Consider the following 22,532-nt stretch of genomic DNA (forward strand, 5'->3'; position numbering starts at 1 on the left):
TAACCTGCTCTTGGCTGTGACAGTTTCTCCGACTTTACCTGTTTTTGATGACCGTGACAATTTGGAGGAGTATGGGTCCAATATTTTATAGACTGTCCCTCAACTGGGATTTGTTTGATGTTTTTCTCATGATTAGACTAGGGCTATATGTTTTTGGGAGAAAAACCATAGAGGTAAAGTGCTGTTCTCATCATATCATATCAAGGGTAGATGCTATCAACATGACTTACCACTGTTCATGTTAACCTTGATCATCCGGCTGGACCCTTTTCCCTTAGCATTTACCATCTTCTAACATAACACTTAATTTACTTAATGTTTAGCGTTTCTCTCTTCCCACTAAAATATAAGCTCCTCGAGGGCAGAAGTTTATGCTCGTTTTGTTCACTCATCTGAATCATGTGGAGTAGTGCCTGACACACATGAAAGGTGCTGAGTAGACGTGTGTTGAAAGAGCGCATTGCTATTCCTTTGCATTACATTCATGGCCCTCCATGACATAGTGTTGGTCCAAGCTGGGGAGCCTTCCAAATTGCTCAGGCTCTCATAGCACCCTGGGTTTGCTCCACCATACTGAAATGATCAACAATCCCTCTCTATATACGCTGAGCTCCTTGACAGCAGGCATGGTGCCTTACCTACCCCTCCTATATAATCTCTATATCTTCATCCTTTTAGGTTCCATTTGCCAACCTTTCTCCTTTTGGGATTTCATCTTTTCCCTAGGATGTACAGCCCTCAAATTCACTACAATGTAAGGGTCTAATGGCAAGTTTAGTCTCTATAAGTAAACACCTGTTACTAGCTTGCCTCATTTGGTTTTGAAGTCAATTAATTAAAAATAATAAAAACAAATTCAGATGGGACAAAATATGAAGAGTACCTTTCTCTGACAAAGCGAACTGAATAGAATCAGTGTGTGTGCTCAGTGAAGTTTGCCTCAGCACAAAACTGAAAATCAGGAACTAATTGGAACTGTGTTCTAAATCTGGCTCAACCACACACGTGCTGGGTGGCCTCTGGGAAACCATTTAACCTCTGGATGCCCTACTCAGCTACTTGTATCCAATAAAGTTGCTAATATCAAATGGCTTTGCATGTGGATCATTCACTAGGTAGCTGTTCCAACATGCCTTTAAAAAATGTAAACTGTAAATGCCACACAATTATGGAGCACTCCACGGGACATCACCCATTCAACTACCACATGCTCCTGGTCACTCCTGGGAAAGATGGTCAGCCCAACAAAGGCAAACTCAGCAATCAACTATTTATAATACACTACTTTTCAGCCAAACTCAATGATCTATAGACATTTTATCTTATTTTTCTACAGAACAGTCTCTCTGTTAAAAAGGTTATTTCTTCTATTTAATAGATTAAGAAATTGAGGTCCATTTGTCAGGGTGGTAACAAAAGCTCAACCCACAGAATCCCATGCATGCATCAAAATGTAACAGGATGGAGAAGCAGCATACTGTTTTCTAACTCGGAAATCTGCTGTTTACATGCTCATTAGGCAAGGCTAATTAACAGGATGAATATGGAGTCCTCCCACACAGAGGCAGAAGCAGATATGAGCAGTAATACCAGATCAGCCCACACAGAGATGCCATGTTCTCCCAGCGTGGATGGTAAAAGTGCTGACTTCCTCCCACTTGACTAAATAACTTGTAATCAGAATTTAATGAGTGCTGAGAGGGTGCCTGGGGGCACGTAGCTTTAGAAGCACCTGGACTACAGAGGAAAATACAATGCCAGACACCTAGGATAGACTGCCAATCCATTTTCAAACATGAGAACCAAGGTTGATTACAAGATTGGTCAGCACATGTGGCTCTCATGTGTCCTTCACTTTGGTTAAGGCAGCAGGTGACTGAAAATTTTCTGAGTTACATAATGTAAAGGATCCACCACAAGAGGATCTGAACTTAGTAAGATGACATTTCTGGACCATGAAGCTACAACAGGTTTTGCTTTTTCAGGGTGCTTTATCATAAAGACAATGTATCATGGAGCACAAGCAAGCCACAGCAGCAGAAAAGGACACGGTGCCAGTGTGGAACTCTAAGAATTCAGGAGTCTTTCAGAGAAGAAGGACAGCTAGAAACAGAGATGGAATCCCATTTTCATAGACCTGGAGGGAACATTAAATGGCTACACTGTATACAAGTTTCAATAAACGAGAAGTCTATTGCCATGCAATACATAAAGAGCATAACATTAAAAAAAACATTTGCATAGTATTTTTCCCAGTTCTAAGTAATAAGCACTCATAGAAACTCTGGAAAATACTGACAGATACGGGAAAGAAAAGAAAAATCAGTCATGATCTCATAGCTCAGAGAAAATAAGTCAATAATTAGGTGTGTTTTTGTCCAATATTTAATTGGAATCAGGTTACATATTCAGTTTGGGTATACTGTCCATTTAAACGTATGCTCAAAAGCAAATGCCAGGAAACACTAACCTTGAAAAAAAAAGGGAATGTCCCTGAGTGTGCTGTGCCCACTCAGCCCTCACGGCCTGGCATGAAGCACCACTCGCTTAGACCCTTTCTACCACTCCCAGGGGCCGCCTCACACACCCGCCAGTGCTCTTCGAGTCCTGAGCCTCCTCGCTGCTGTAAGTCAGCCCAGCCTCAGATATTTTCTCTAGGGAGTTTTCCCCTCATTTCTACCCTCTCATTTGCAGGCTCCTCCTTCGTCCTTTCCTACCTGGTGTCCTCAGCAAGTGGGGGCGCTGCCTGAGCTCTCTGCTCTGACTGCAGAGACATGTTCTCCTTAGGCCAATTTACCCACGCTTGTGGCTTCAATAGTCACTTCTATGCTCATGCTTCTCAAATTCCCACCCTCAGTCAGTCTCAGGCCTGACCTCTGGTCCCATGTTCCCAACTATTTGTAGGACCTACCTACCTGGCTTTTCTTATGGCAAAATTAAGCTCAATTTGTCTAAAATCACACTCAGTTATTCATTCAATAAATATTTGTTGAGTGCTAACTATGAGCTGGACACTGTTCTAGGTACTGGGGAGTCACTTGCAAATAAAATCCTTCAATGAGGCTCCTGTTGACAACAAGGTCCAACTCTTTAACCTGATACTCTAGGCCTTTCAGAATTTTGGCCTAGCTTGCCCGTCCAACTTCCCACTTCTCTTCTGTAATACACACCTTTCCTCCAAACTGAAATGCTATCGCTCAATTTTATGTTTTGCCAACTCCAAAACTTTACTGACAGTTATCTCTGAGGTACCCTCTCCCCCTCTACCTGCTGGAATTCTCTCAACGCTTCAGCTTGAATGCCACCTCTTCCATAGCTTTCTTTGATCCCTGCTCCTAAAACAGTCTGCTCTTTCTTTAAACAGCCACAGGATGCCTTTGGTACCACCCCACAACATATACTGCATGCTGCCTGTTCTTTCTGAAATGAGGATGATGATCATAATTATCATTTCTCAAAAGCCTACTTTGTGCCAGATACACTGCTTGGTACTTTATATCTCTAAGCTTCATGAGTGTAATGTGGGTACTATTATCTCCATTTTACAGACAAGGAAACTGAGACTTAAACACAGATAACTTGCCTGAGGTCACATACTTACCCTACTGGACTTAGAACAACTTGGGAGCCGCAACTCTACCCTGTTTATTTCATTTTTATAACCCCCACTGGACCTAGAACTATGGCTAGTACACAATGGTGCTCAGTAAATATTTGTTGAATGAACATCTGAATAAAGAGTATGTTTTCAAATCACTGACATCTGTAAATATAAATACCACTCTGGTTTTCTGGCAAAAGTATATTTGAATTCATTATAAGCTCATAAAAATAAAGTTCGACATACTTTCCAAAACATTATGTTGACTTGAGCTTTTAAAATTTTTCTTGGTAGAGAAAGCTTCTAAGCTGTTGAAACCAGGTTTAAAAAGAACATGGCAAAGGTCAGGTAGCAAACACCTCACTCAGACCTTTTACAGAAACAAAAGCACCTGTGCAGCACTTGGGAATTATTTTGTGAACCACTCCAGATCAGTAGCTTGCTGGTCTCATTCCCCAGTGACTCAGAGCTCAAGTTCTTTCTAATATCAGTAAAGAGATGTTCCCTTTGAAATACCACACGCGATCCCCTGAAAGCAGTTTCCAGTACATGTCTGCGCTTGTTTACTGTGTCCACTTGCAAAGTCACTGAGACATGTGATGCTCCAAGACTTGCTGGAAACCAAACAAAATATAAGCACAGCACTTCAAATCTCACTTTGCTCACTTCGCTTTGCTACCGAAGACAATAATGTTGTTACGCCCCTACGTCAATCCCTGGAGTGGAAAGCCAGGGCTTCTGATTGGGAAGCCCACTGCATAAAACTGCCAGAGGTCTAATATGTCCTGCTTTTAGAAACAAAACAGACAGACACAAACTTCAGTTGTGTGAGTGTCTCAAAATGGAGACTCAATGCCTTCCATTTCCTTTTACCTCCATGGCAAAGAAGAGTGGTTAAAAAACACATAAAAGCACCACTCCAATTATCTTCATCCTAAGACTGAGGTGAACAAGGGGAAAGCTCCCATCACAGAAACCACATGTCGCTAGTCAGCCTCCAGCTGCAACAGGAAGTAACTGACCGGTGCAGATAGGTGCCATGGAGCGGAGCCAGCTGGTGCAGGCCAAATATGTGAAAGACTGCAATAACAATGTAACCCCCACCCCAAGGGGGTACACTGAGACCCAGACATGCAAGATGCCCAAAAAGAGCTAGGGAAGCAGCTTTAGACTTAAAGATGTCATCAGCTCAAATAACCACTTAGATCTTCTACTTGAGCCTGAGTAATGGAGGCTGTGTTTCTAAACCCAATAAAGACTGAATTTCATCCAATTTTTTCACATAACTCCCTAAATTGAGTTAACCTGAGGAAAAATCACTTGATTTTACTAGAATAATCATCTTCACATGCAAGGCTGAGAGCCTGGTTTATAAAGTGCTTGATAAGCTTCTTGATAAATACATGTATTAATCCCACAGGAAAGAGTTGAGTAAAGTGTAGGACGATTTTAAAGATGATGAAAGAGAGACCAAGATGACTCAGCTATTGTCAATTGAAGGCCCCATTGGGGAAGAAAAGGAGGTTCCTGGAATCCATAATTACTGAGTCCTGTGAGCCACCCAGGATCAATTACCTTTTAAATCACCTTAAATCGCTCAGGGGCCCTGAAGTCAGAAGGACAATAAACAAGGAGTAAGTAGGTTGAGTCCAACTCATGAGCCATCCAGTTCTGAGTTAGTTCCATGGGACAGAAGTGTGGCAATGGGAAGAACACAAACTTGTGACACCAGAGGGGTTCATATCCCAGCACTGCCTTCTAAGCTGAATGACTTCCACCAAGTCAGGCTGACTTAGGGCTTTCGGGCCTGCCTTATTTGCAAAATGGAAACCCTGCCAATGCCTCTCCCATCTACCTTAGAGAGTCATGAAGCATAAATGCAGATAACGTATGTGAAAGTTCTTTGTAAAACCTGAAACTACTATTCCTATTAGAAGCTTGCACAGCCATTTATACTCAACAAGCACCCAAACACTATGTTAGATGCTAGAGACACAAAGCACAGCTCCTGTCCTCGAAACAACACAAAACCAAGAGTAAAAAGTACCTTAACAGAAATATACAAAAGGTATTATGAGAACATAAATAAGGAATCACTACTAATCAAGGGACAATAGTCTTAAGTGACAGAAAACAATTAAACAACACAATAACCCGTATACAGAGATGACTCCAGTTGAAAGAAACCAAAGACAAAGGAAACAAACATACAAACAAAACCAATCACACCTGCTCTTGAAATGCTGCTGCTTCTGGCAATCTATACCGTCTGGCGACTACAGTAACAGCCTCAAAGGTGTCAGCGAAGAGTGAGCTCCGAGTGAACTAACTGCACAAAGCGAGGCATCAGTGCAGGGGCTTCTCCGTAGGCTGCCCAAGACTTCCCGACACACAGACACACCCCAGGCCAACAGAAGGCTTTGCTGGGTGGCTGGGATGTCATGGGAGATGAATAATCACCTCACTTCTTGTTGACTTCAACTCCTTGGGTCACTGCAGTGCCTCAGCAGAAGGGAGAAAGCTTACAGCTTTAAACTTCAAAACAACAATTAGCTTATGGGTTAGCACATATTCACCAAACTGCTTCCTTCAGGCATTTAGGGTGAATGTACATGAGAAGTAATTAACTGATTTTTTTCTTTCTCTGCTACACTTGAACCTTCTAAAATGTGAACCTGGGTCTTTGTTAAATGTCATCCAGCAAGTACCAGACCCATGTAAGGTCTAAGCAAAAGGTGACTCACTTCTTACTTGAAAGGACATACATACTCCATGGTAATGGGCTGCCTCCATGCATCCTCCCTCCCCTTTGGACTTAATCTGTGACAACGACCTTGGCTACTGAGCAGCCTCTTACCAATTCTGTCAGGCAACAGGCACGGCTGGCAAAGGCAGACAAAACACTGTCTTTGACCCTCAAAGATCAGGACAAGGTAAAGCAAAATAACAAGGTGCACCTTTGCTATTTTACTATGTACAACACGAAAACCAGAAAAATCTCTGCCCATCATACAAGATAAAGGAAACGTTTACAAAGTATGAAGGAGAACAGCAGGAACTACATTTTCATCCCCAAACTTCAGTTTAAATTTCTTTTATTATGGACCATTATCATTAGTATGGAACAGATTTTTAAAAAGCAATACTGCAATGTGTAAACATTCTGTAGCTCTGATCAGTCCATATTTCTTTGACTGTTTTGATCTGGCATTAGCATGATAAGCATACGATAGTTGGACTCACATAGCTGCCCAGCATCAGAGACGATACTATACTAAACTCTTTTAAAATGTCCTGCAAAGGACTCCATCAATGTGGGTGGACACATGTTAAATGTGGAATGATGTATTTAACAAAATGTTTAAAAACAAAATATAGTTCCTATAAGTCCCAAGCCAAGACCAAAATTAAAGAGTCATAGCTAATATGTTGTTAAATCCTCACAACAATCCTATCAGACAACTGCTATTATTATTACCACGTTACAGATAAGGAAATTGAGATTTAAAGAAATGAAGTCCTTTGTCTAAGGTAATATGGCCAGTGGGTGGAAACAAGACTCTCAAATGCACATACACTCCTATATGACAATTAATAGCAAATTAATTACCCTGAGATAATATAGCTAAAATTTGACACACATAGTGCTTTATATTTTAGTATCAAACACTGGCAACTTTGCCTAACATTTATTTATAATATTTCTGTTTGTTAATCCCACGAATCAGAAAGTTAATTGTTAAAGATCATCTTTACACCCAGGGAAAAAGTTTATACTTAAAAAAAAAATCACCCCTGTAATACTTCTGTGTCACTGTAAGTTCTCCAAGGGAATGTGGATGAGAGGTCCCTGAACAAACAGAATAAAAGGCTGTTCTCTAACTAAATACCCAACCTCCATTCTCTTAGTGACCATGGACACAGCACCTGGAATGTCTGCAAGGGTGTAATAACTGTGACTTCATTCAGGCCAAACAAGTGCTTTTGCAAACGTTTACACAGTCCTAATTGCCCAAAACTTTTACTAAAGATTCCCCAAGACATTATTTTTCATTTAGCCAATAAATAGAAACACTTGTAAAAAATGTTTGCTTAAAAAAACCCCACAGGGGCTGGCCCAGTGGCACAGCGGTTAAGTTCACACGTTCCTCTTGGGCGGCCCAGGGTTTGCCGGTTCGGATCCCGGGTGCAGACATGGCACTGCTTGGCAAGCCATGCTGTGGTAGGTGTCCCACATATAAAGGAGAGGAAGATGGGCACGGATGTTAGCTCAGGGCCAGTCTCCCTCAGCAAAAAGAGGAGGATTGGCAGTGGATGTTAGCTCAAGGCTAATCTTCCTCAAAAAACAAAAACAAAACACCTTGCAAATAAGTATTTCTGTCAAAAGAATTAAAAGAAATATTTTCAAGTCAGATGTAACTACAGATAATTCAAAAATATTTTAAGTCATGTCCAAATAAATTGCCTCTTTCTAAAACCAACTTGACTTTTTTGGGGGAAATGAGAGGACAAATATCAATGTATATGAGCTTCAAACAAAATAACAAAGTTGACCCACAACTTTCAGTCTTGTTTCTTAAGTGTACTCAAAGATGATATATCTGGGTTTCACATAACCACACTACAATGAAAACAGAGACATCACATGTAACCTTCCAGGGAAAAGCGATTACTTTTGGACCACAAGATCTGGAATGAGAAAACTTGAGTTTGAACTTTCTATGCACTACTACCAGATGTATGATTCTGGGCAAGTCATTTGAAAGTGAATTCGTTACTTCGATGTAGGTCAAATAAGGACACCTATCCTACCTTCTTCAAAGGTTGTTTTGGAGTGTAAATCGAACGACATAATACTGCTCTGTAAACGCCAAAGTAGGGTACAGGATGCCAACAGTGGGCATCTATATGGTACCAGGGAAACGGTCGCCACATTCTCTTTGATCTCTTCCCACTATAAACCAACAAACTGGTGGATTGACTGGTAACAGTAATCAGTTTAGGAAGCACTAAGATAAGGTTTTACTTTACTCAAGGGTTCCTCCTGCACTGTTCAAGATGGCATGAGTTGCTGTGCATCAGCTTTTCCAGTTGGACTCAGTACTGCAATATGCAGGATGATTCAAAAGGGGTATCTCTTCTCAAAAAAGAAAAAACAAGTAATTAAACCCTGTTGTCCCCCAAGTTCCTCTACAGCTGGGATACTTCTCCCCTCTCCCTTTTTCTTCCTAGTTTCTTGAAGATATTTGTTCTTTATACATTCTGACTCCACTTCTCACCACCTAACCATTCTCCCCCAGAAGCAATCTGGTTCTGCCCCAGCTGAAACTGCACAGGCAAAGATCACCAACAATCTCCCTGTTGCTAAACCCAGGGGACTTTTCTCTGCACATCTGACCTCTCAGCAGTACTTGCCTGTTGAACACCCACTGCGCACTGCTCTCGCAGATTCACTGAACAGTCTCTTCCGGTATCTTTCTTTTATCTCAGTCCCCTGCATGAACTCCTTTTCCTATGGTCATATCACAAAGGCAGGTGTCGTCCATCTTCCTGATGACCCTCACATTCAGTTCCTCTTCTGCCTGACTAATTTCCATCTCTGTGGCTTCAGCTGCAATCCACACGGTGGATGAGGAAGAGATGGTTCTCCTGAGCTCTAGACTCACATATGCAACTGCCTTTTGGATGTCCCCTAACTCCTAATATGCACAAAACCCAACTGCTCAACTTACCCTCAAGCTGCCCCTCCTCCTGACATTCTCCATATAGTGAAGGACATCATCATCCACCCCAGAAAGGTGAACATCATCCTTTACCCTCCCAGCTCCTCACTTGCAATCACTCCAAATCAGGAAGTCACATTAATTCTCCAAGATCTGCCAAATCTATCCATTCACTCCTTCTTTACTGCCTCAGTTCAGACATCACCATCCAGGCTCCCTCCATCCAGTTTTGCCCTCCACAAATCCATTTGCCACACTATAGCCAGGGGGGCTTTCTAAAATTAAAACCCTGGTATCTTCTGGATAAACCACACACTCCTTAACAGTGCCTATAAGAGCTCATGGCCATTTACTTTCCTAGGCTTATCTCCTGAATCTCCCTCTCTACACCCCAGCTGCCACCACACGGGCACACAACTTGGCTAATTCTAATTCAGTTTTCAGGTCTTTGCTAAGATATCACTTCTTCCCTGTCCTCCCACATCCATTTTGGACATCACTCTTAAGTGTTCTTGTAGCACCCTGATTCCCCCCACTTATAATACTTTTCACTCTGTAAAAATGGCCTGTTTACTTGTCTGTCTCCCCAGCTAGACCATAAGCTTCATGAAGGCAAGCAACAGGCTTGCTTTGTTCAAGACTGTATTCCTGGCTCCAAGAACAAGAGCTATGTGCCATGGCATAAAACAAGTGCTCAATTCTTACTTGTGCAATCAATGAATCCCTGAGGGTGGAAGATAAGTTGTTCTGGAAAAGGTAAAGTGCTAATACAAATGGATCAAGAACACATGGGAGGAAATCATTTAGCTAATTTCCTGGAGTATAAAAACTGCTGGTTAATTTCTGACATTTTCTAACCTATAACACGTGCTGCCTGTTCTGTGACTGAAAATCTACACTTGTAATCACATTTATAGACCACTAGGTGAAGTGGATATTTAGCAATTTCCCAATTAGATAAACATCCACAAGTAAACTGGATAATGTAGAGCAGGCAGCTTTAGTTTCTACTGAATTATAAATTGGTTACACTAATCCAGATAACTGGACAAACAAATCTCTCCTGTACTCATAAATGTGGCATATAATCAGGGAATCCAACTTCAAACACAGAACTCAAATTAACAACTAATAAGTGTGTGAAAAACAAACAAAATGTTAATGAAAATAACATGCCTGATATCTCAATGCAGTGGCCTCTATATTTTGATTTGGTTTTTGCTCATAACTCATTTTGCCATCAAGATTAATTACACTCATGGACCAAACAAAGTTCTCACCTTATTGTCAGTATGAAGGTAAATTATGTGGGCTTCTTGTTGTTTGTCTGGTAATATCTACAGTAGCCAATGAAACAGAGCAAACACAATGCGTGGAATTACACTGGTGGTCATTTTACCAACACTCTCACTCAGTACTCACTTCTCTGAATTACTTAGCTTGCACAGAAGTTCCAAGCTAGAATATAGTTCAGTACTTAGGAACCAAATACAAAATCCACTCTAAAAGAAAAAGGAAAAATAAAAAAGAAATTGTGTGGGGCTGGCCCGGTGTCCGAGTGGTTAAGTTCGCGCACTCGGCTGCAGGCGGCCCAGTGTTTCGTCGGTTCGAATCCTGGGCGCGGACATGGCACTGCTCGTCTAAACCACGCTGAGGCAGCGTCCCACAAGCCACAACTAGAAGGACCCACAACGAAGAATATGCAACTATGTGCTGCGGGGCTTTGGGGAGAAAAAGGAAAAAATGAAATCTTTAAAAAAAAAAAAGGCAATGTATGGAGAGAGATCTAGCACACAATTTCTTTTTTTTTTAAAGATTTTATTTTTTTCCGTTTTCTCCCCAAAGCCCCGCAGCACATAGTTGCATATTCTTCGTTGTGGGTCCTTCTAGTTGTGGCTTGTGGGACGCTGCCTCAGCGTGGTTTAGACGAGCAGTGCCATGTCCGCGCCCAGGATTCGAACCGACGAAACACTGGGCCGCCTGCAGCCGAGTGCGCGAACTTAACCACTCGGACACCGGGCCAGCCCCATACAGTTGCTTTTAAGGGGTTAACATTCCCCATGAAGAATATCAGCATTTGGCTATCAGCCAGTCTGGCAACAGACACTTTCTGTACTCTTCTACAAGTGTGGGAGGAGAGGGTGAAGTGAAAATAGGAAAGGGAGCCAGTGGAAAAATGAAGGAGTAGCAGTGGTTTGGTGTTCCTGGGAACTGTCTAGAGATGGAGAATCCTAAAAAATCTCCCCAAATGATCTAACCGTTTCCAGGTTTCTATTAAAATCAGGTGTTCTGAAACTAGTAAGTAAAATTGCACCCATCTACCTGCCTGTTTCTTAAATATGTAAATATAGGACTTCAAGTATTATGGGAAGGCTGCACACATGATTAAACTGGAATAGAGTATATCAGGTATCTGATAAATATTCAATAAATATTAGCTTTGGATGTTTTTTAATGCAGATGTTACTAGCATAGGTCCACCTTGGTTTTCCTAGTCATTACATGTGGGGGTCCTTTTCTTTTTTTTTTGCAAATGGTTACATATCCATCATAGCTCTCCGTTTTCCCCTTGTATAATTAACCTAGGTCTATGCCCAAAGCCTCAAATCCATCCATCTGGGAGAAAACAAAGACTTTAAATGTAAATTCAACCTTACACCTTCTTTATGATATTCCAGCCAAAGCTTTAACTGACTACCCTATGAAGAAATGTTATCCAACTTTATTTTCCATCTTTCTAACAATGTTTATCATTTCCTATCTCACAGTTTTTCTAAAAAATTCACTTTCTGCCACACAGTTATTTATGGATTTTTGTTTTCTCCATTATTTGACCAGACAGTGTTTTAGGTTCATTGTATTCCCCACATGTAGAGACTTAACAGCTTTTAAAATAATGTCTATTGACCATTGTGATTATAAACAACTAATACATGTTCACTGTTCAACATTTTGAAAATATACAAAAGTATAAAAGGGAAAATAAGCAATGCCTATTCACCCCCCAAGGGGAAAAAGCACCACTCCATTTGGGCCCTTTCAGCCCCTTTCCTAGGTACGTAGATCTTTGGGTTTTTTTAAACATAGTTGAGAGCACACTGTAGATACAGTTCTCTATCCTATTTTTCCCCCATTTAGCAACAATTGCAAACACTTTTCCACACCACTGAAATTCTTCATAAATATCCTTTTAAATGTGTGTATAATACCGTATCTTTTGATGATACCATAATTTATTGAAACTGTTCCCCTGTCCTTGGGCATTTAGACTATTGCCAATTTCTGACTTTTCTAACCAAAGCCATATTAAGCATCTGTGATCATTAACTTTTTAAAAATTTCTCACAAGTTCCTTTGGATAGACTGCTAGAAGTGGAATTACAGGGTCGAGGTATAGGAGCATTAGTAAGGCTTTTCACACATTTAGCCAATGAGCTTTTCAGAAAGGTTGTAACATTTGTGCATGCCTCACAGCATCTGAGACTGTGCTCCATTGCACACTAACTGATGTGGAGAAGTATAATTTTTAAAAATCTATATAAACTTGAGAGCTGAAAAAATGGTAACTTACTGCTTCAATTTCATTTCTTTGATTAACGGAAAGAGAGTGCATTTTCATATATCTATTAGCCATTTAATTTTCTCTTCTATAGATAGTCTTTTCCTGTCTTTTGCCCATTTTTCTACTGGACTCTGTATTAATTCTCTACTGCTATGTCCACAAATTTCCACAAACATAGTAGCTTAAAACAACACCTATTTCTTACTTCACAATTCTGAAGGTCAGAGTCTGGGTGGGCTTGGCTGAGTTCTCTCCTCAGGTTCTTTCTCCCAAGGCTGAAATAAAGATGTTGGCCAGGCTGGGCTCTTAACTAAAGGCTCTGGTAAAGAAGCTAGTTCTAAGCTCACTCCATTTGTTGGCAGAATCAAGTTCCCTATAGCCCTAGGGCTGAAGTTCCAGTTTCCATGCTGGGCCACCCTCAGCAACTCTAGGCCTCCTGCATTTCTCAAGGTTGCCCTGTTCCTTCTCAAGTGTCCCCTCCATCTGCAAAACGGCAGCAGCATATTCAATCCTTCTCAGGCTTCAAGCTCTCAGATTTCCCCAGCTAGAGAAAGCTCTCCCCTTTTATGGGCTCCTATGATTAGAGTAGGCCCACCCAGAAAATTTCCCTATTTTAAATTCATCTGTGCCATATAACATAACATAATCAAGGGAGCGATATTTCACCATATCTACAGGTTCCAGGGATTGGGGCATGCAATCTTGGTGGAGGGGCATTTTTAGAACTGTGCATGCTATAGAGTCTGAGATATTGTTTCTTTTGTTTGTGCTCTTTATGTCTTAATTGCACGAATTTACTAAATAAATGAATCTTACTGATGACTGCCAGAAGTTGCACTTTCACAATGGTGAAGGCAACTGTGGAAGGTGCTGCTGTGTGCTAATAAAGATTTTGAATACATAACTTTGCTAACACTGGTATTCAAAAAAAATTTTGATGGTGGGAATACATTATATAAAATTTACCATCTTTTAACCATTTTTAAGGTGTACAGTTCAGCACTGTTAAGTGTATTCACATTGTTGTACAAATTCTAGAACTCTTCATCTTGCAAAACTGAAATTCTATACCCATTTAACAACAACTTTCCATTCTGCCCCTCCTCCCAGCTCCTGACAACCCCATTTTACTTTCAGCACGCTATATTTTTATTTTATGTATTAACAAATATGTATAGAGCAGTTACTACATGCACTGTTCTAGGCACTTTAAAATTATTAACTCATTGAATGCTCATAACAACCCTATGAGATCAGCACTGTTATTACTCCCATCCCTACAGATTAAGAAACATAGCACGTCAAGTGCCCAAGGTAACACAAGAGGAAGTGGCCAGGCAGGAATTCAACCCAGCATGGCTTTATAGTTCTTGCTATGAACCATTACATTGTGAACATATTCATGGTAAAGACAACTCATCAGGCAGGAATATTAATTCCCTGATGTGCACGATTTTAAAACCCCTTCTCTATGTGTGATTTAACCTAATATTCTTCCACTGACTAAAAGTTAGACTATGTGACCAAGGTGACATGTTTACTGACCTTCTAGCCCAATTTTGGTTAAGGCATTTTCTTGAAGTTAATGAAACAAAAACTGCCTTGTAATTTATTTCAGATACACCAATTATAAGTTACATGTGGTAATTAATAATGAAATTCCTTATGAATGAATACAAATCGCAATTCACCATGACTACTGCAATTAAAATATTAAAGAAAAGAAACCCAGGTGTTTCTCTTTTCCAAGGAGGAAAAAAGAAAAGGAGGGAAACAACTTCCAAATCAGTTGACAGCAGCACGGCTCAATCTTGCTTTCCCTGGTAAACTCACACCTGCCCAGCCTGGCTGGCCACCCATCTGGCCCGGTCTCTGTCCTCATCTGTGTCTTGGGGGCAACTTGTGCTGTCCGAGGCGGGTCTGAAATCCCCTCACCCTGACTGGGTGATTCTCCCCCAGAAGCCAGAATCCGCCTGCTGTCCGTCACACGGTGTCATCGTCACTCACAGGCTGTCACCTTCACTCACATTCAAGGTACAGAAAAAAACGAGCAGGTCAACGGAGGACGACCACTGAGTCTCAGGAGTCCCACCTGACCTGAGGTTCGCTTCTGGGACCAAGATGGGAACTAAACCCACAGACAGGACGCGCTCTCCTCTCCCTCAGTCTCTCCTCGCACAGGGTCCCTCCTCACCTGGGGTCCCTCCTCACATAGGGTCCCTCCTCACCCAGGGTCCCTCCTCACCCAGGGTCTCTCCTCGCACAGGGTCCCTCCTCACCCGGGGTCTCTCCTCACCAGGGGTCCCTCCTCGCACAGGGTCCCTCCTCGCACAGGGTCCCTCCTCACCAGGGGTCTCTCCTCACACGGGGTCCCTCCTCACCCGGGGTCCCTCCTCACCAGGGGTCTCTCCTCACCAGGGGTCTCTCCTCACCAGGGGTCCCTCCTCGCACAGGGTCTCTCCTCGCACAGGGTCCCTCCTCACCCGGGGTCCCTCCTCACCCGGGGTCCCTCCTCACCCGGGGTCCCTCCTCGCACAGGGTCCCTCCTCACCCGGGGTCTCTCCTCACACAGGGTCCCTCCTCACCCGGGGTCCCTCCTCACCCGGGGTCTCTCCTCGCACAGGGTCCCTCCTCACCCGGGGTCCCTCCTCACCCGAGGTCTCTCCTGGCACAGGGTCCCTCCTCACTCGGTTCTGTCCTCACCCGGGGTCCCTCCTCACCCAGGGTCCCTCCTCACCAGGGGTCTCTCCTCACCAGGGGTCTCTCCTCACCAGGGGTCCCTCCTCACCAGGGGTCCCTCCTCGCACAGGGTCCCTCCTCACCCGGGGTCCCTCCTCGCACAGGGTCCCTCCTCACACAGGGTCCCTCCTCACCCGGGGTCCCTCCTCGCACAGGGTCCCTCCTCACCAGGGGTCTCTCCTCACCAGGGGTCCCTCCTCGCACAGGGTCTCTCCTCACCCGGGGTCTCTCCTCGCACAGGGTCCCTCCTCACCCGGGGTCCCTCCTCGCACAGGGTCCCTCCTCGCACAGGGTCCCTCCTCACCCGGGGTCTCTCCTCACACAGGGTCCCTCCTCACCCGGGGTCCCTCCTCACCCGGGGTCTCTCCTCGCACAGGGTCCCTCCTCACAGGGGGTCCATCCTCACCCGGGGTCTCTCCTCACACAGGGTCCCTCCTCACCAGGTTCTGTCCTCACCCGGGGTCTCTCCTCACCAGGGGTCCCTCCTCGCACAGGGTCCCTCCTCGCACAGGGTCTCTCCTCACCCGGGGTCTCTCCTCGCAGGGGTCCCTCCTCACCCGGGGTCCCTCCTCGCACAGGGTCCCTCCTCACCCGGGGTCCCTCCTCGCACAGGGTCCCTCCTCACCCGGGGTCTCTCCTCGCACAGGGTCCCTCCTCACCCGGGGTCCCTCCTCGCACAGGGTCCCTCCTCACCCGGGGTCCCTCCTCGCACAGGGTCCCTCCTCACCCGGGGTCTCTCCTCGCACAGGGTCCCTCCTCACCCGGGGTCCCTCCTCACCCGGGGTCTCTCCTGGCACAGGGTCCCTCCTCACCCGGGGTCTCTCCTCACCAGGGGTCCCTCCTCACCCGGGGTCTCTCCTCGCACAGGGTCCCTCCTCACCCGGGGTCTCTCCTCACACAGGGTCCCTCCTCACCCGGGGTCCCTCCTCACCCGGGGTCTCTCCTCACCCGGGGTCTCTCCTCACACAGGGTCCCTCCTCACCCGGGGTCTCTCCTCACCCGGTTCTGTCCTCACCCGGGGTCTCTCCTCACCCGGTTCTGTCCTCACCCAGGGTCTCTCCTCACCCGGTTCTCTCCTCACCCGGGGTCTCTCCTCGCCCGGTTCTCTCCTCACCCGGGGTCTCTCCTCGCACAGGGTCTCTCCTCGCACAGGGTCTCTCCTCGCACAAGGTCTCTCCCCACCAGGGGTCCCTCCTCACCCGGGGTCTCTCCTCACCCGGTTCTGTCCTCACCCGGGGTCTCTCCTCGCCCGGTTCTGTCCTCACCCGGGGTCTCTCCTCGCCCGGTTCTCTCCTCACCCGGGGTCTCTCCTCGCACAGGGTCTCTCCTCGCACAGGGTCTCTCCTCGCACAAGGTCTCTCCTCACCCTGGTCTCTCCCCACCCAGGTCTCTCCTGGTACAGGCTTCATGACAGGAGCAGACGCCGCGTCATGTCACCTCCCTCACCCGTCACCCGCCACACTGATGGGTGGTCTCCGGCACGAAACAACCCAGAGCAGGAAGAGGCAGAAGCACCGGGACCCGGAGCTTCCCGGTCCCACAGCGCTGTCACCACAGCCCTGTCGCCTCCCCTCCCCCGCTGGCTGCGGGCAGACACTCACTGGGTCGCCGCCTCTCCCCTCACCTGAGGGCCTGAGGCCTGCTCCCTGCGGGGCCGCCGCCTCCCGGAGGGCCCGCCTCACGATGACGAGGCCGCCGCCGCCGCCCGGCCGCCGCGCCCCAGTGTTGACAAGTGCGCGGTCCGGCTCTCAAATGCTTCCCCGGCCCGGGAAGCGACGCCCGGCACACAAGTTCCAGGCTGCGGGAGCTCCTCCCTCCCGGCCGGCCCCTGCGCGCCGTGGGCGCCGCCACGCTCCGCCCCGCGCCGCACGGTTCCTTACGCTTTTGGGGAGGACGGCGCGTGCACCCCGGCTCGCTGCTCGGCGACGCCCGGGTGTTGGTCGGCGGTCGGAACAAATCCGGACCCGACCTCGCGGTTGCCCTGGCCAAGAGAGTGGCCGAGAGGGCGCCTTGCGACGGGGGCTGGCAGGACAGCGGGAGAGCGAGGGCGCGGGGCGGCCTGCCGCGTCCTGCGTCGCAGACACAGCCCGGCGGCGACGTACGGGAGCAGGCCGTTCCCGCAAGGAGCAGGCCGTTCCCGCAAGGAGCAGATGGCCTGTGGCACGGTCTCCTGCTCTAGGGGACCGCAGGCCCGTCGGGCCGATGGCTCGCGGGCGCCGACCCGCGCGTTCCTGACGGACTGGCTTAAGACCCGCTTGTGGGAGAGCCGACGCCGCAGTGACGTCTGGTGTGGCGACGCGAGCTTCGCGCGGCGACTCGCTTGGCCTGTCGCCTTGTTTTAACAGAACCTGGAGGCTGCTCCTCGTTTCAGGTTTGAGCTGCGAAGGGTGGTCGTTTTCACCGCCCCTTCACGGTGTAGCACCGGCTGGACAGGGGGCGTTTGTGGGGAGGGCTTCACCCGCTTTCGGATTCCTAGCAAAACGGCAAGTGCGCGCGCCGGTGGGGCGACCGCGGGGTCCTTAGTGAGGATGTCCTGTCGCTTCGGCCGCTTTCCGAGAGGATGTGGTGGTGTGACCGGAAGACCTGCCTGGAAGCTTCCCCACTTTATTCTCCGTCGTAGCACACTTCTTAGCCGTTTTCTCAATTAATAATTACACATTTGTTCATTTGCTTGTTGATTGGCTTCTCCACGCCCACCCCAGCCTCAGCTATAAACTCTGCGAGGGCAGGAACTATTTCAGTTTCACTTGCCACCACATAAAAGGCGCACAGCACAGTGCCCGGCGGTGTCCACGTGTTTGAATGAATGAATGAAGAAATGATGTAAAAAAGTTGTCAAAGGAGGCCAAAGAAGGCAGCATGATAGGAATGGAAAAATCTGATTCCCCATGCCCCTTAAAGATTGATAAGAAGATCTTTAACCACTGAGTTTTTAAAAAATATGTCCTTTGGTTGATGTTCGGAGTTTAAATAAGTTTCAAAACAAAAAAACAACACTGCAATTTCAGATACTTTTCTTGTTCCCTAAACGTGCAGTGTTCTCTTTTGCTCAACACATTGGCTTCCTCTGACCAAAGCTCTCACCCCTGTCCCATCCCTTTAGCCTGGCCAACTTCTCCTTCCTCTTTAAGCAGCAAGTGACATCACCCCTCCTGGAAACCTCCGACAGAGGAACCTGTTCCCTTTCCGCATGCCCAGAGCAACTCACATGATCCTCTGTAAAGGCGCTCATCACGTTGTGCCAAACTCACCTTTATACTCGTCAGTCTTCCTAGACCAGTGATTCTCAAACTTCGGCATGTGAGGGAATCTTCTAGAACCGTGCTTCTCAAACTTTAATGTGTGGGGATCCTGTTAAGATGCAGATTAAGATTCAGGAGGTCTGTGGTGGGGCCTCTGCACCTCTGATGAGCTCCCAGGTGATGCCACATTCTGAATGTCAAGGCTTTTGGATGCTTGTTAAAAATGCAAATTCTGGGGCTGGCCCTGTGGCCCAATGGTTAAGTTCACGTCCTCTGCTTCAGCAGCCCAAGGTTTCCCAGATTTGGATCCTCAGTGTGGACATGGCACTGCTCATCAGGCCATGCTGAGGCAGCGTCCCACATAGCACAAACAGAGGCACTCACAACTAGAATATACAACTATGTACTGGGGGGCTTGGGGAGAAGAAGAGGAAAAGAAAGAAGATTGGCAACAGATGTTAGCTCAGACAGTCTTAAAAGAAAATGCAAATTCCTGGACCACACACCCACAGATTTTTATTCTGAAGGTCTACGATAGGGTCCTAAATTTTGGGATTTTTAACAAGGGCCTCAGAGTGCCTCCAATATAGGTGATCAATGGATGACCCTTTGAGGAAAAACTGTAGCAATCTGTGAAGTTTGAGGGCAGGGCCTGTGCTTTGTCATTGTTTACCCACTGTGCATTATGCACAGAGTCTGACACATAAAATGAATTAAAAAGCCACATTTGCAGATTGACTAAATTTACTCACTATCGCTAATACAGATCCTCAGCACCAAACCAAATGGATGATCCAGGAAAGGGATGAAAAGCCAAAGGCTAAGGACAGTCTCAGCTGGGCAGCTTCTAGCTTGCAGGCCTCCATTAGGTTAACAGGGGACATTTTGCTCCTCTAACTTCAAAATATTTATATTCATGTCTCCATTCCAAAGGTGGTCTGCTAACAGCAGCCCCACCATCCTTTTTTTTTTCAATAGACTTCATTTTCCAGAGCAGTTTTAGGTTCACAGCAAAATTGAGTGTAAAGTACAGCCATGTACCCCTGCCCCGACCCACCTCACATGTTATCACTGCACAGCCTCCCCCATTATCAACATCCTGTGCCACCGTGGCACATTTGTTAGAACTGGTGCATCTAACTGGACGTATCATTATCACAAAAGTCTCATTAAAATGATGATGAGAAAAAAATGATGAGACTTTTGGTGCTGTTTATAGCTTAAAGTTTGCAAGCCGAGTATACCTCACTCCATTTCCCCAAATATGCTCAAGTAAAGATGATTAGGATATTCACTGAGAGCAATATAATATCTAGTCATGCATCGCTCAACAACAGGGATATATTCTGAGAAATGCATCGTTAGAGGACTTCATCATTGTGCGAACATCATAGAGTGTACTTACACAAACCTAGATGGTACCGCCTACTACATCCTATGCTATATGGTACTAATCTTATGGGACCACCGTCATTTATGTGGTCTGTTGTTAAATGTCATTATGCAGCACATGGCTGTAATTTGTCTCCTTAGGTAAGTTAAAAGCATTTGAGTTGTAGAATACTAAAGGCATAAGTAGAGTCACTTGTTGAAGGTACAAATGAGCTTGCTATCCAGCTGGTAGGTACCCACAAGACCATACCCATTGTTAAAATACTGAAACAGTTCCATACAGGTTGGTAACTAGCTTCTGTCCCTAAGCTTCCTAAGTATCCCAAGTCTCTTTCCAAGGAATCCCCTCCCTACCCATCCTAAGATCCAACACCCAAAGGATTGATACTTCAAGAGTCAGCGGAAGGCAGCTCCAGCACGCCACTGACAGATGGTAGGCCTCTATGCTGCCACACTCACTCCAGGAGGCGGCATTGCCTTGGGCAAGGCGGCTCTCTGAAATCTCTGATACAGTCTGGAAGCGGCTGACAGCTGAAGACCATCTGCCGACAGCACTCCCAGCAGCTGGGACAACAGGTCCTTTTTTGATGGGGGATCTGGGCAGCCCATCCCCAAGCCTACCATACTTGTTCTGGGAAACTGGTCCCCTGCCCACTCAACTGTCAGTCAAGAGTCTAGTCATCTTTCACCTTTAGATGGTGGAGCTAATATATAAACATATGGGAAGATTTCCAGCAGTCCCAAACAGCAAATATCCAGAGTGATGAAAGCAAAAGAAACTCCAGAAGTTCAGAATATTGGAGGGAGGATGGAGCTGCTCGCATAGGCCTCTACAAAAACGCAAGGGTTTGAGCCTGCCTTGAAGGATGATAAGTAGAGTTGAAGTAGAAAAGCAGAGGAGACTGACTGGAAGCCACACTGCCACGTGGTTAGAATCCCAGCTCTAGCACTTTTCAGTTCTCATGCCTGGCACAAATTACCTTACTTCTCTGTGCCTCAGTTTCCCCATGGGTAAAACAGGGATGGTAATGATAATAATAATGTAATAATAGTAATAATATTATCTACTTCAAAGTGTTGGAATTAGTTCGAAGTACGAGTTTATAATAGTGCTTAGCAGTATCGGGCCCCCAGTGAAAGCTGTTATTGCATGGAGCTAAATCTGAAGATAGTACATTGCAGAGTAGTGTAAAAAGAAGTCTTAAAAATGTATATATATGCCAAGGTTCATTTCACCAAAACTGGGCAAGCACACCCTGACACTTACGAGGACCAGGGCAAGAAAACAGGTGGATGCTCTCAGCGTCTTGGCCCAGACCCTGTGCAGCATCATGAGGCCCCACATATTCGCATGTAGACACCTCACTGGCCCTATCCTCACTTCTTCTTCTACTTCCTCAGCCGCAGTCACTCCACAGGCCTCTGAGGACACACTGGCAGCTGGATTGGCCCCCAAGATGACAAGCTCTGGGGAAAAGCCCATGCAGCCCCGGGGCCGGGTACTTGCTTCTGGGGCAGGGAATTCTGAGGCCCCAGGTGTGTGGCCTAGAAAGAGGGGGTTCCAAGTAGCCATCTTAGCCAGAGAAAGATGAAGCCAGAGGAAGACCAAAAGCCCAGAGCGCAGGTCAGCAGCCCAAGGACCCGTATCTAAGGGCAGGACTTAGCAGTTCTATTGGGGATCAACCCTGCTAATGCAATATTCCATCTTTAGTACAGATGGGATTATGATAAAGCACTTATGTCATAAGAGAGGCATTGCCATAATAGAAAAGGTAAGAGATTGGGGATCGGGACCTCTGAATTACGATCCTAGCCACAAAATCTAGGATTATGAATTATTCTTAATAGAGGCTTCCCCCGCTATCCTAAAGTAGAGCGTTCCTTTGAAAGCTTTTATAAGGTGAATGGGGGTGTAAAGCAAGGAAGCAATTACCATTCATTTATATGGGAAAAATTTTTGAACGTTCCCAGACCAAAAAAACCTACTGAATCAAACCAAACAACACATAAAACCTAAAATAACACTAACATAAAGTAAAAGCAGGAATGAAATGATAAATGCACAGCGTGTATAAAGTAGAAATAATGCGTGTACAGCGTAGTGTCACTTAGCAGAACCAGGAATGCAGAGAGCACGCGGGAAGGCTGAGAGGTGGTGGTGGAAATGATGGTGTGTCAGGCTGAGTCACTGGCGGTTTGGGTGCTGGGAGATCAAGGAGATGGGGTGTAGGAGAGAGAGGAAGAGGGTCATCTGTTAACATCTCATGGTGTCG

General features: G+C 45.9%; 1 protein-coding gene across 4 annotated transcripts in view; it reads right to left on the minus strand.

The window, feature by feature from the left end:
* Positions 1-17,703, minus strand: part of PLEKHM3 (pleckstrin homology domain containing M3) — a 176,120-nt gene extending 158,417 nt beyond the window's left edge. For 2 of the 4 annotated variants that reach the window (XM_023622513.2, XM_070242171.1), the window contains exon 1: positions 17,227-17,476. The gene's annotated coding sequence lies outside the window, so the exon portion shown is untranslated. Of the gene's footprint in view, positions 1-17,226 lie in introns of all 4 variants that reach the window. The other 2 variants (XM_023622512.2, XM_023622515.2) reach the window with 2 other exon arrangements.
* Between the last annotated feature and the right edge of the window lie 4,829 nt (positions 17,704-22,532).

This window comes from Equus caballus, chromosome 18 (assembly GCF_041296265.1).
Source record: "Equus caballus isolate H_3958 breed thoroughbred chromosome 18, TB-T2T, whole genome shotgun sequence".
NCBI classification, from domain to species: Eukaryota; Metazoa; Chordata; class Mammalia; order Perissodactyla; family Equidae; genus Equus; species Equus caballus.